Source organism: Sesamum indicum, linkage group LG9 (assembly GCF_026168435.1).
Source record: "Sesamum indicum cultivar Baizhima isolate 11 linkage group LG9, ASM2616843v1, whole genome shotgun sequence".
Taxonomy (NCBI): domain Eukaryota; kingdom Viridiplantae; phylum Streptophyta; class Magnoliopsida; order Lamiales; family Pedaliaceae; genus Sesamum; species Sesamum indicum.
In genome coordinates this window covers 19,533,501-19,545,725 of record NC_142665.1, presented here as the reverse complement: position 1 = coordinate 19,545,725, position 12,225 = coordinate 19,533,501, and the positions used below count along the sequence as shown (strand labels likewise).

General features: G+C 28.2%; 1 long non-coding RNA gene across 1 annotated transcript; it reads left to right on the top strand.

Annotated features, from left to right (window-relative positions):
- Positions 1–8,808: 8,808 nt before the first annotated feature.
- On the top strand, positions 8,809–10,905 carry LOC148786990 (uncharacterized). The gene is made up of 2 exons (XR_016067248.1): positions 8,809–10,367; positions 10,446–10,905. It is a non-coding gene; the product is annotated as an uncharacterized LOC148786990 (long non-coding RNA).
- Positions 10,906–12,225: the final 1,320 nt, after the last annotated feature.

The following is a 12,225-nucleotide window of genomic DNA, read 5'->3' as shown; positions in this document are numbered from 1 at the left end:
CAAACAGTCTCTTTCTTTGCAGTAGTTAAAAAAAATCAATATTATGAACTTATCTAATATGAAAATATAATAAAAAAAATCTATAACTCAGTAATTTTTTATTTCAAAAATTAAAGATAAGTATAAAAGTTAATTATTAACAATATTTACTAAGTATTTGGATCTTTTAATAAAAAGTTGATAGATTATGTTTCTTTAACTATTTTTTATTGGGGGGAGGATTTTATATGTATAAAATTCATTTTAAGAAGTTTTCTAATTAATATATAGTTCCATTTTATAGAAAAGGTTTTCTAAATATATAGTTCCATTTTAGAGAAAAAGTTTTAAAAAGACCTCCGAAAATAAATATTATATATATTTGAAACCCACCAAATAATCTAATTAAAAATACATTCTATCAACTTTTTCTTCAAAATAGTAGCTGTTAATATTTAAGAAACATTGTTCAGATTTAATTTTATTTGACATATCTTTAACTTCTAAGATAGAAAAATCAATTTAGATTTTTTTATTATATTTTTAGATTATATAAATTTTATAAAATTTATTTATAGTTTGTATTTTTTTTGGTCACTTCTGAAAATGAAGAAAAAAGAGACTATTCTATTTTAAATTAAGCAATATGTCATTATTATGTTAACAAGAGTTCAAAATTCTATTTTTCATACAAGATATTACATCATATTCACCATATAAAAATATAAAAGAAATAGTTCTCTTTTTAAAACAATACTGATAGTTTTACAAATTTAAGGGATTAAAATGATAAAATTAAACTTAAATCGATCATTTTACCCTCCATAAAGTCAAACTCCGACCACATTTTCGCCAAAAAATGGTCAGAGAGACCAAACTAAGATAAAAATTAAATTTCAAGGATGATAAAGTTAAGAAATGAACTTGAGCGACTAAAATAGGGGTGTGAATGGGTATAGTAAGAGTTTACTGAGGCCCATAGACTAATTCAAAATATACAAACCCAAACCCAATGAGTAGTATTAATTAGACTCAGGTTCAAACCCAAATTCATTAAAAAAATATAGATTAGATTTGAGTTGGATCTTTACCTATCTATGAATTTAAATATCCATTTTGAATAAAAAAGTATCTACCCCCCCCCCCACCAACCAAAAAAAATTAATTAAATTATTATTTTTTATTTGATCTACATTCAAGTAAATAATTTTAAAAATTTAAGACAACAGAACATTATTTCTCGTGTAACTATTACAACAAAAAATTAATAGATCAAATATAGCGTTCACCAAAAAAGTAAATACACTTTAACACAAATCATAGTTTAATATAATGGATAAGTACTGGCTGATGTAAACACAAGACTAAATATTAATTACATTGTTAATTCTTACATCAATCAAAACCTAATGTACGAGAATTTGTCAATTCATGTAAAAATGTGTAGTCAATTAGTCTACATTTTATTTTAATTCATTTAGGGTTCATTTATTTCTTGATATTATGCCTATACCCTTTTAATTTATCCCATTATTTTATGTTCACTTAATTTTGACTTCGCCCTACCTAAAGGGCTCTTTCTCATGAGGCTGTGCACTTCTTTCAAGTGTATCTGTATGCATTCAGAAAGATCGATGGAAATACATCACGAAAACTTTGATTATAATTTTTCGATGCTTTAAGTAAGTGAAATTGATACGAATGAAATTCGAGAGGAATAAATACGGTAGAAAAAATATACCTATCATATTAGACTATGTATTTATGAAAATGATCGAAATGTATAATCTACCATGATTGAATTTAAATCCCACCTATGATGTCGGGGCTAATTTTATCATCGCAAATAGTTTGAGTGTGATCCCGACATCAGATGAATTTTGAATCTTATATAATTTTGGGGGAGAAAAAAAAGAAAAAGAAAAAGGATATAAGCCTATTTTGTTAATGAATGAACCTTAACTACTAACTGAACTGTCGTCATGCAATAAAGCCACACCTGTATATACATACATATATATATATGTATGTCTATATGCATCTACATGGGATGATCATGGTCATCATTGACACATGATTTGCTCTCCCAGATGTGGTCCCATCTGATGGGAGTCACCACCAAATAATATCCATCCACGTGGCAGCAGATCCCTCGTCACTGTCGCCTGTGGATCTATCATCTATTTCTTCCAGAACTCATTTATCGCCATCACGTGTTTGTGTACTCTGCCGCCGTACGATTTGAAAGAGAGAAATCTCAACCGTCCATCTCTCTGGGACTTGACACTGATGAATGTAATCCTACAGTTCTGATTAATCTCGTTTGCAGGAAGATGAATCATCCTGAAAAACCTCTTTCCATTGATGCCTACTCCTTTTACCTTTTTTTTTTTTTTTATTTATTCTTTTAATAGTCTGACCGCATTCTCGAAAGAATTGGTGTAATTTTATGTATTTTTTTATTATTTAAAAAATTATATATAATATTTTTAATATTTATTTTTATTTAATAAATAAATTTATTTATTAATTAAAATTCATTAATTCAGTAATATTAGCAAAAGAATATTTTAAATGAAAATTCATATTTACTGTCAATTAACTTCATGCTGATGTATTAACATAAATAAATCTTTTTTTTTAAAAAAAAAGTAAAATACCCTTATAAGAGTAAAAATATATCACAGCACATATATTAGCGTATAAAGATGTTTAATGGTGGTTTGATTATATTTTTTTTTTACCTACAATAAGTCAGTTTTAAGTCAATTAGACTACGTATGAATTTTTATTTAATTTTTTTGTTCATATCAATAAATTTGATGAATTTTCATTAATGATTATCTATTTATTAGACATTAACAATACCGGAGTACTAGACATAATTTTTCAACGATGGGGAGTTTGCATGTAATTACACCAAACCTCAGACATGGGCAGTGTAATTATCCTCTTTTCTTTTCTCTTGCAATAAGATATTGTATTAGCAATAAAATACCAAACGATAATTTTAAAATTGTCACAAAAAATATATATTGACGTACAATTATTTTTATCTTGTCATAATATATAGTTATTAGTGACAATAATTAGACATAAAATTATCAACGATACATTTAAAATGACAAATTGGTGACAACAATTATAATTACTACGTCATCACTGTGTATATGTCATTAATATTTTTTAATAATAACTTTTATCACTAATTCTTACTAATTATAATTTTCACAAATAATGGTTACTAAAAATATGGATTTTATATGTGACAAAATAATTTTTTTATCACTTGATGTATATTTTTTGGTCATTGCTCAAAGAATAAACCAGATGATTTTGGAAGATTTTTTATTTTTTTCTTAAAAAAGAATCATAATGTCTCACCAATTTATTTGTGATGGAGCTATAATAATTAAATACACTAATTATAAATTATGGAGTTTTGAAAAACTATTCTGATATTTTTTTTTGAAACAATTACTAGAATTCCCTTTAAATGAATTCTTATATATTTTTTTGTTGTATTATTTCATCTTATTTTAATTTATTCTTTCCTTATTAATTAAAATATATATATATATATATATATATATACGAGTGATGTGATGAGATATTTGGATGTGATTGACACGGCTGAAGAGATGAAATCAAGGAAGGATTGGATTGCTCAAGAGGAAAGTAAAATTACTTAGTTGTTCTTGATAAAAATTGTAAAATATAACTGTGACGAGTGAAATGTTGAATAAGATGGTCAATTTAAAAACTTACCAGAAAAAGTAATTTGGAAAAAGAGAAAATTTGAGGATATTTTGAAAATTATACCGTTAAATTAGACTTCGAGGAATATCCCATCTTATAAACTAGACCTTTACTAGATGTACTAAGACGAGAAGATTTACCATGGATTAAAAAAAAAAAAAATTACTCCCTACATTATAAATCACCCCAGTTTAAAATTTATGATAGAGACGTACCATACTTTCTACATTTTCGAATAAATTCAATGAAAAAACTTAATATTTTGATCATGGTTAATCGAAATTTGCCAATGACTTTTAACTGTGATCAAACCATTAGATATGACTTTTAGCCCTATGCCTGATTTTTAGCGCTGCAAAATCGACAACTAAGAGCATTTATGTAATTGTGATTAATTAATATTTACTAAGACTTTTTTACTACTTTCAACCATAATAATTACATATAACATAAAATCATACTCTTTTTGGTGGAATTTAGTTAAAATATAGTCTGGACATAATGAATATTCAATATTGTAATAATTTGTCCCCCTGACAGATTAACATCAATTGAATTTAAAAGAAAAAAAAACTAATTCTATTAGAAATTCAACATTGTATATTTCAAAATTTAGTGTGATTAAAAACAAAAATTAAATAATAAATCAAAAGCTGGTCGAAAAATAGAAAAGTGATCCAAGTGAAAATTGTGAAGAAAACATGTATCAATAAATGAGTCCATATGGTCATATATGCACTAAAAGCTGTAGTCAAGTTGTAGCTCAGGTTATAATAAATGAAAAGCTGATAAGATAGCAACATTTCCTTTACCTTATAATATAAATTAAATAACATTTGCCATTGGAAAAATTATTTTTTAAAATTTTTAATTATGACTAATATTTTAATATCGCCTTGGAAACTACGGCTAAGCTATTGCGCAATGGTAATTAATTAATATTTACTTAATTTAAATCATATAATTAGTCACCACAAAAAATCATATTTTTCTTGGATTGTTTTTATTTTAGTCCCTGTACTTTTTATTGATTTTCAAAATCATCCAAATGTTTTGTTTTCGTAGAAACAAATTCTATCATCAACTTGATTGTAGTTCTATTGTTGGTTGAACTTGAAGAGGGAAGATCCATTTGTAAACAGTAATTGTTTGGAAATGATATGTGATTGATGGTTGGTTTTTATGTGAAATAGGTGAAAGAAAAATTGCAATTTTAATCGTGTAAGTAAGGGGGTGGCAATTTTGATTCTGTTGAAATGAAAAGTCGCAATTTGATCCTGTAACTTAAAAATGGTGGCGATTTTAGTCCTTTTCATGCAATTTAATCGGAAAGTTTCTACGTCGTCAACTATGTCGACAACAGTGTTGGGTTTTTGACGAATTTAATAACAGTTCAATATATTCTTTTTTAAAAATGACGTGGCAAAAGAAAATTACAACTTGAAAAATTCCAAACGACCAACAGTACCTTTCAAACGATCAAATTCCAATAATAAGAATTTATCGATAATTATAAAGGACTAAATTGAAATTAAAATTAAACTTAAAAATAGTGGGATACTTTTGCCAAAAAAATAATGTCAAACTAAGTCGTAAATAAAATTCATGCTGTTAATTTACATTATGTAATTTAAGAAATTTACTTGTTGATACATTTAGGCTTTGGCAACAAAAATTTACGTAATAAGGAGTTTAGCATCGAATTATTTTGAATAGATATTAAATAGTGTAGATTAGCAATAAAAAATTTATTTTTTAATTAGCTCGATACTGATTTTAATATTTATTTTTTTTTGTAGCTATGAAATAAAATTAGATTACGTAAACATAAATTAGACATATTATTAGAATTACAAGTTTATAATCTATAAAATTGTGATTATAAGTGAGAAAAAAATGGAAATAAAAACAAATATATATTGAATTTGTATTTAAATTTGATGTCCTAAATGTTATTTAAAAAATAAATAAATAAAGCCCTGCAACTGCATTAATTACTGAACCATCCACGCAACATGTTATTTTATTTATTATTATTACTATTTTTTTAAAAAAATTCAACCATAAGAGGTTTTAAATATATATTTTATTTTTATTTAATTTTTGGAGTATTCTGTGCATCTCCTTGTTGGGCAGGCACTGCCTCCTCGGTTCCCGATCCTCCGCTTGCGCTAACACCGACAATCACGCTGGCTTTCCAACCACAGTCGACCGTTGGATGGTTGCATTGGGCGGTCGAGATTTTAACTTTCATAATCGCCGACTTTCTGCAAAACGTGTTTTGCGGAGGGCTATTGTTTTGTCAAGCTACCCAGAAATAACCACTCGGTAAAATCGTTTTTTCACTTTCGGAAAATGTATGAAAATTATATGCAGTAAATCGTTTGACATTATTTTTGCACTTTCAATTTTTCGGAAATATTGCAATTTTAGTCCTTTAATTTTATGGTGGTGATATTTTTGATTTTGCACAAATTAATTTTCATAATTTAATTGGGTCGCGTGCAACTTATATGAAAAAAAATGAAAATTGTCAAAATTTTAAAATTATATGATTAAATTACAAAAATTAATTTAATACAGGATCAAAACCCTTTTAAATTACATAACTAAAATTATTTTTTTTAATAAATGCAAAAGAAAAAAAAAGTCAACAGAAAATTTAGACTTTAATTAATCTTGGGGAGTTGCATCTTAGTTCTCTTTTATTTATACTAGCCTTTATAACACAATCTTCCTGCGTGCATATAATAAATAATTATTTATATCTATAAAATATTATAAATAAAAATAAGGTATATAAACCAAATCAATAAAATAAAACTACTTTAGAGATATTTAGTGTGGGTGAAATTTTTATATTAGTGTAAATAGATAGTATAGATAATATAGATGAGAAGAAGAATTTGAGTAGGGGTAGTTGAAAATACATAAGGACATTTTGATAATTTAAGAAATTAATATCATGGTATAAGTAATCGCTATTTGTGAGTGAAAATAGGGTTTTATCTTTTTTATACCAGCCGCTGTGGCACACTGTTCTTACGTGCATAAAATATATATACTTTCACAATTTTAAAATATACTATAAATAAGAGAAATATATAAGTCAGTATATTAAATTAATAAAAAGAAATAATAATTTATCAATTAATGTAAATTTTGAAAAATTGAATAAGATAATTATTTTATCATGAAGGGCATTTTTAATTTCACAAAAATTGGTGTGACATGTCATTAACCTTCGTTTGTGAATATGAAATGCTTTTCTTTTAATATTAGTATAGATATTCAAGATCGATAAATTTTGTTAGACGTATTTGAACAATTTATTTAATTTATTTATTTTTCTTTTACATCAAATGAAATTCTATAAAAAGTTATTTGAAGAAAAATGGAGCGACCAGCTGTCCGACCACATTCAGAATATATGTCAAACTCCCAAATCCCAATAATATGTATTTTTACACTTGAGAAATTATCGATAGTACACGTTTTCTGTGCAAGGAATTTAAATTCTAGCCCAAATCAAAATAATCTAACTTTTTAATTTGGATAAAAACATTTCGTGCATTTATTTATTTTTTTCCAATTTTTGGAGACGAAAACATTATGATATGGAGAAAGAACAACAAATTCATTAACTTTATCATAATTACTATTGTAAAAAAAATTAACTTTTTCCGACGTTATAAATGCTCGCGATTCAAACCGTGACGAATCAATACTATTAACTATCGACAAACAAAACTAACGAAAAACTTAAATTTTTGCTATGGTTAATCAATTTTTGCTATGATTTTTAGATATGGCGTGAACATTTGCTAATGTAGTGACCTTACTTGTAGAAATAACAACTAATAGTCGTTGTGGAGTCATGATTAATTTATATTTTTTATTTTTTTTATAATTAACTATAATAAAAAATTGGGTAAATAACAATTTACTCCCCCCTTGTGATATTGAAATGACTACATTACCCTCCTATAAAAAAATATAGCAATTTACCCCCTTGTCTTTTTCAAAATGAAGTAATTTACCTCCTTATACAGGGAGGTAAATTGCTTAATTTTAAAAATCATAGGGGGACAAATTGTTGTATTTTTAAAAATACAGAAAGGTAAATTGGTATTTATTTTTTTCATAAAGAGATAATTTGCTCATTTATGATATCACAAGGAGTTACTTGTATTTTCCCCATAAAAAAATGTATTTTTTCTAATACCCTACTCACATTATCTCGTACACAGGAGTTTAATTAAAAAGATCATGTTAATATTGGAAAGATTTTTAGAAGGATTTTTGAGAAAAAAAGAGTTCAACTCCTATTGTTTGCCCACAGTGCAAATGCTTGCACTCAATGTGTGGTTGAGATCAAACTATGTGCATAAAAAACCTAGATATAGAAGTTTTGTTTCGAGCTGAAAATGGCCATATGAGTCGACCTTTGCGTGTAGAGACCAAACATCATCACAAACATCCATCTTCATGTTTTCTCATCAAAATAGAAAATTTAACAAAATAAAAAGAAAAAATAATAGAAGATTTAGAGTGTATGTATATATATATATATATAGAAAATAGTGGTAATTAAGAGAGGAAAAGGGAAAGACACAGGGATGAGGATTGAAATTGATAATAGAGAGGAGAATTAATGTAAAGTAGGTGTAGAGAGGAAGCTAAAAATAATAAGGTAATGATGGAAAAACACTGATGAAAGAATCGCATTTATGAGGGTTACAGAGTTCTGTCTGAATCAGTCTTCTGTTTCTCGTGTAAAGTGCATTTTTAAATGTATCACTTTTTGTCTTGTTGTGTGTGTTTGACTGTAATAATATTAATAATAAAAAAGGACCATAAACAATAATAAATCATTATTTTTTCAACAAAAGAAAAATGCCCTTGAAGTAAAAGGAAGCAACAGGTTTGCCCAGTTGACTGGAAACAAGGGGGTGGGGGGGGGTTTATGAGTCATGAAGTCATAGCCTAGGAAATGATAGAAATTACAAAAAGTACTATTTTATATATATATATTAATTAGGTAAGTTTGATCAGCTGCTGCGACTTGTAAGAGAGCTTTTATCTTTTCTTGTTTTTACATTGACATTTGAATTAGGTAATATTGTCTTTAAATACTATTTTGCAGAGATTAATTTAGGATCAACATCTGAATCATGCAAGAAAAATTAGATTTGAGTCAGTCCCTGTTGGTATGTGTGTCTGTCGCTGAGTGTATGTGTAAAAACACATTACGGGACTACCCACCTTCTAACCCCCCCTGAGTCGTCTATATATACAGACATGAATTGTTAGTAGGGTTCTCTCAAAGAGAGGAGAGAAATGGGGTTGAGGTGAATGTAGGCTGGCTCGAGGCTGTTTGAGAGTTCCTATATTTCTGATGAATGAGAATTATAAGTGGGCTGGAACTCTCTCTCAGTAATGCTTCGGACCAGGCTTCATTCCCCTCAAAACATACATACATATACCAGATCAGATAGATTTTCAACAACTCATATATATGTATATATAGATGTACATAGGTAGGTTGATGAGGGTTAAATGAATGTTTGGTATTGTTCGTGAGTGTTAAGGTTGAGAGGAATGTTGTCTGGCTCGAGGTCATGGAGGTTGATATTTCTTTTGATTTGTGTTTCTTTTCCAGGGAAATTAAACCCTGAATGACTCTCGGACCAGGCTTCATTCCCCCCAACCATCATTTGCTGGATCTGGGGGTAAGAAAGGTAGTGATTCTACTTCTATACACACACACACACGCACGCACACGTATGTGTATGTGTATGTGTATGTCTGCTTTGTATCTTGAGACTCTGAATCTCGTTTCCGGATGTCTAGGCTTCATGTGAGTTTTGAAAAGTCCAGGGCAAGCAAGAACTCAGCATTCAGTATAATTTTTCTAAATTTACATGTGATATATATGTATATAGTACAATCTGATGAAAATAAGTTCTTGATGAATTAATATGATCCAAACTGTTCAATTTCATCACTCAACTGTTGTTTTCAACTGCAGTACATGAGTGCAAGAGATAGAAAAAATAGATTGGATGTAATCTAAAGAATCTAAAGTCTTAGCTGATCAGACATGATTTCTTGGCATTTCCCTACAAGATATAGACTATATAGTATAATTTAGTACTTATAGTGCTCGTGTCTGTTTCTTTCTGCAAACCCTTTAAATATTACAACCTCTTTCACTAACATAGTCAATTACACACTCAAACACTCAACTCAAATTCAGATCTCCAGATGGATAAGTACACACACACACACAGAGTTAAAAGTGTTTCACAGAAGTGTCAATTCCAGATGAGGGCAGTGTGAAAAGATGCTGCATATAATGTCTACTTCAGTACTGTGTGCTAATTGCGTGCAAGAAGAATGAGATTTCTTGAGAGGAAAAGATGGAGAAGGTTCCAAATAAGGGAAAATGACATGGGCTTTTTGTTACTTTGTGGTGCGTTGAAGTTGGAGACATGTATGTAATAATGTGGTTTGAGATTTGAGCAGAAGTTAACATGTATGTATGTGTGTATGTATGTACATGGTTTGTCCACAGTTGTGTTGGGAAGCCCTAGAAGGATGTCAACTTTTGACAAGAAAAGAAAGAGGTTTGTTGGAAACTTAGTGTCTTGTATCATTTTCTCTTGCCAATTATAAACAATATGTCTGCATCTTTCTATGTGCAGAGAGAGAGAGAGAGAGAGAGAGAGTTTGGCGATGAGATCTCTTTTCCAAGGATAGCAACTGTTTCTTCAACAGCTTAAGAGCCTCAATAAGTGTAGGCAAATTCCAGATTTTTCATTCCCACACCCACAACGAAGAAAGGAAAAAATTTTGAAAAATACTGTGCGTAACAGGAGCAATAGGAGTTCATGAAAGCAAACGCAACAGTCTCTTGTGGAGAGACAGCAAATTAAAACTGACAATTTTCTCTTGGGAAATGCGACACTGATCAACAGACTGGGTTCTGCTTCATGGATGCCCATCCCATATATAATAATACATCACCCTTTTTTGCTTTTTTGTTTTCTTTTAATTTGTTTTTGTTTTTGTAAATCAAAAGGGATCCAAAACTTGAATTTTTTTCCCGGATTAGTATGAAAACTTTGAGGGGATGTCTAATGATCATTCTCTTTTTAATTTGTATTTCCATTCTTATTGTATATATATATATATATATATCTTTATATTACATCACGTGTATACGAATTACGTCGTATTTTTAGACAAATTATGTGCATAAAGTATTTTCCTATGTATAAAATATGTAACATAATAATTTATACATATAATACGTACATATTAAATGGGATATAAGATGTAACATAATTTAAAATAGAAAATTTAATCGACTTATCCGTTTCCTTGAAACTTGGCAAACATTTTGAAGATTAAATTTCTTTATTGCAAATTATATTGCATTTAATATAAACATATTACACATATAATTCTTTTAAATAAAACTAAATGACGTAATATTTATATACGTAATGTGTAAATACTAAATATGTAACAGAAAATGCTATAAATACTATTATAAAAAAATGCTATAAATAGAAAAAGATGGTTTTAACACCTCGCATTGCACCAATTTTGTGTGATCGAAAAAATATATTTCAACTGATAAAATAATTAGCTTATAAAAAATCTAGGCCAAACCTAATTTTGCCCAGCCAACCACTAATACTACACCTTGAGAAAATTAAACTTTTTAATCGAAATAATCAAAATTTTAACTCTATCTATCTATGATTAAGTCTTTCCAAAATCACAATTTTAGTTCCTATCTAAATTGATGAGTTTCTTAGGTACAAGAATGTCACTTGTGACATCTATGAGAATCAAGACATGACTGCTAACCAAACTTTTACGTTTGATCTCCCTTTGATATTTAATTATTGTTTATTTATTTATTTTGTCTTAGATAAGATCAGGTAAAACTTAGAAAACCAATCCTATGTTTCATCGATCCTCAGTGTAATTGTGTAGTGAATCAATGGAACCTAGACTTCTTAGTCCTATAGCCCTGCAACTGAGTAGAAGTCTAGGCCCATATATATTAATTTGAGTAATTAATTATGTCAACATCGTTTAAGATTTTGTTTAATTATATAAATATTACTAGAAGGAAATTTACTATTAAGTATGATTTTATTGAGTACGGAATAAGATCATGAGAGATAATTATTACTAATCATATTTAATTAAAAATTGATGTAAAAATTTAAATTATTGTTGAATTTCATATATTCAAAGATAGAAGAATGCAAAGAGCAAGCCATTATAGAGAAAATCTCCTCTTGTTTTCTGTAATATCTTCATCATTCAAAAATGGAGGTACAATAAAGACAGTTAGAGAGTATCTATCCCGTATCTAGCAAATCTGCAGACGTGGCATGTGCGACCTCATGAAGTATAATTGGAACTGTGTTCTGATCCATAGGCTCAAGTGCGATCTCACGATTA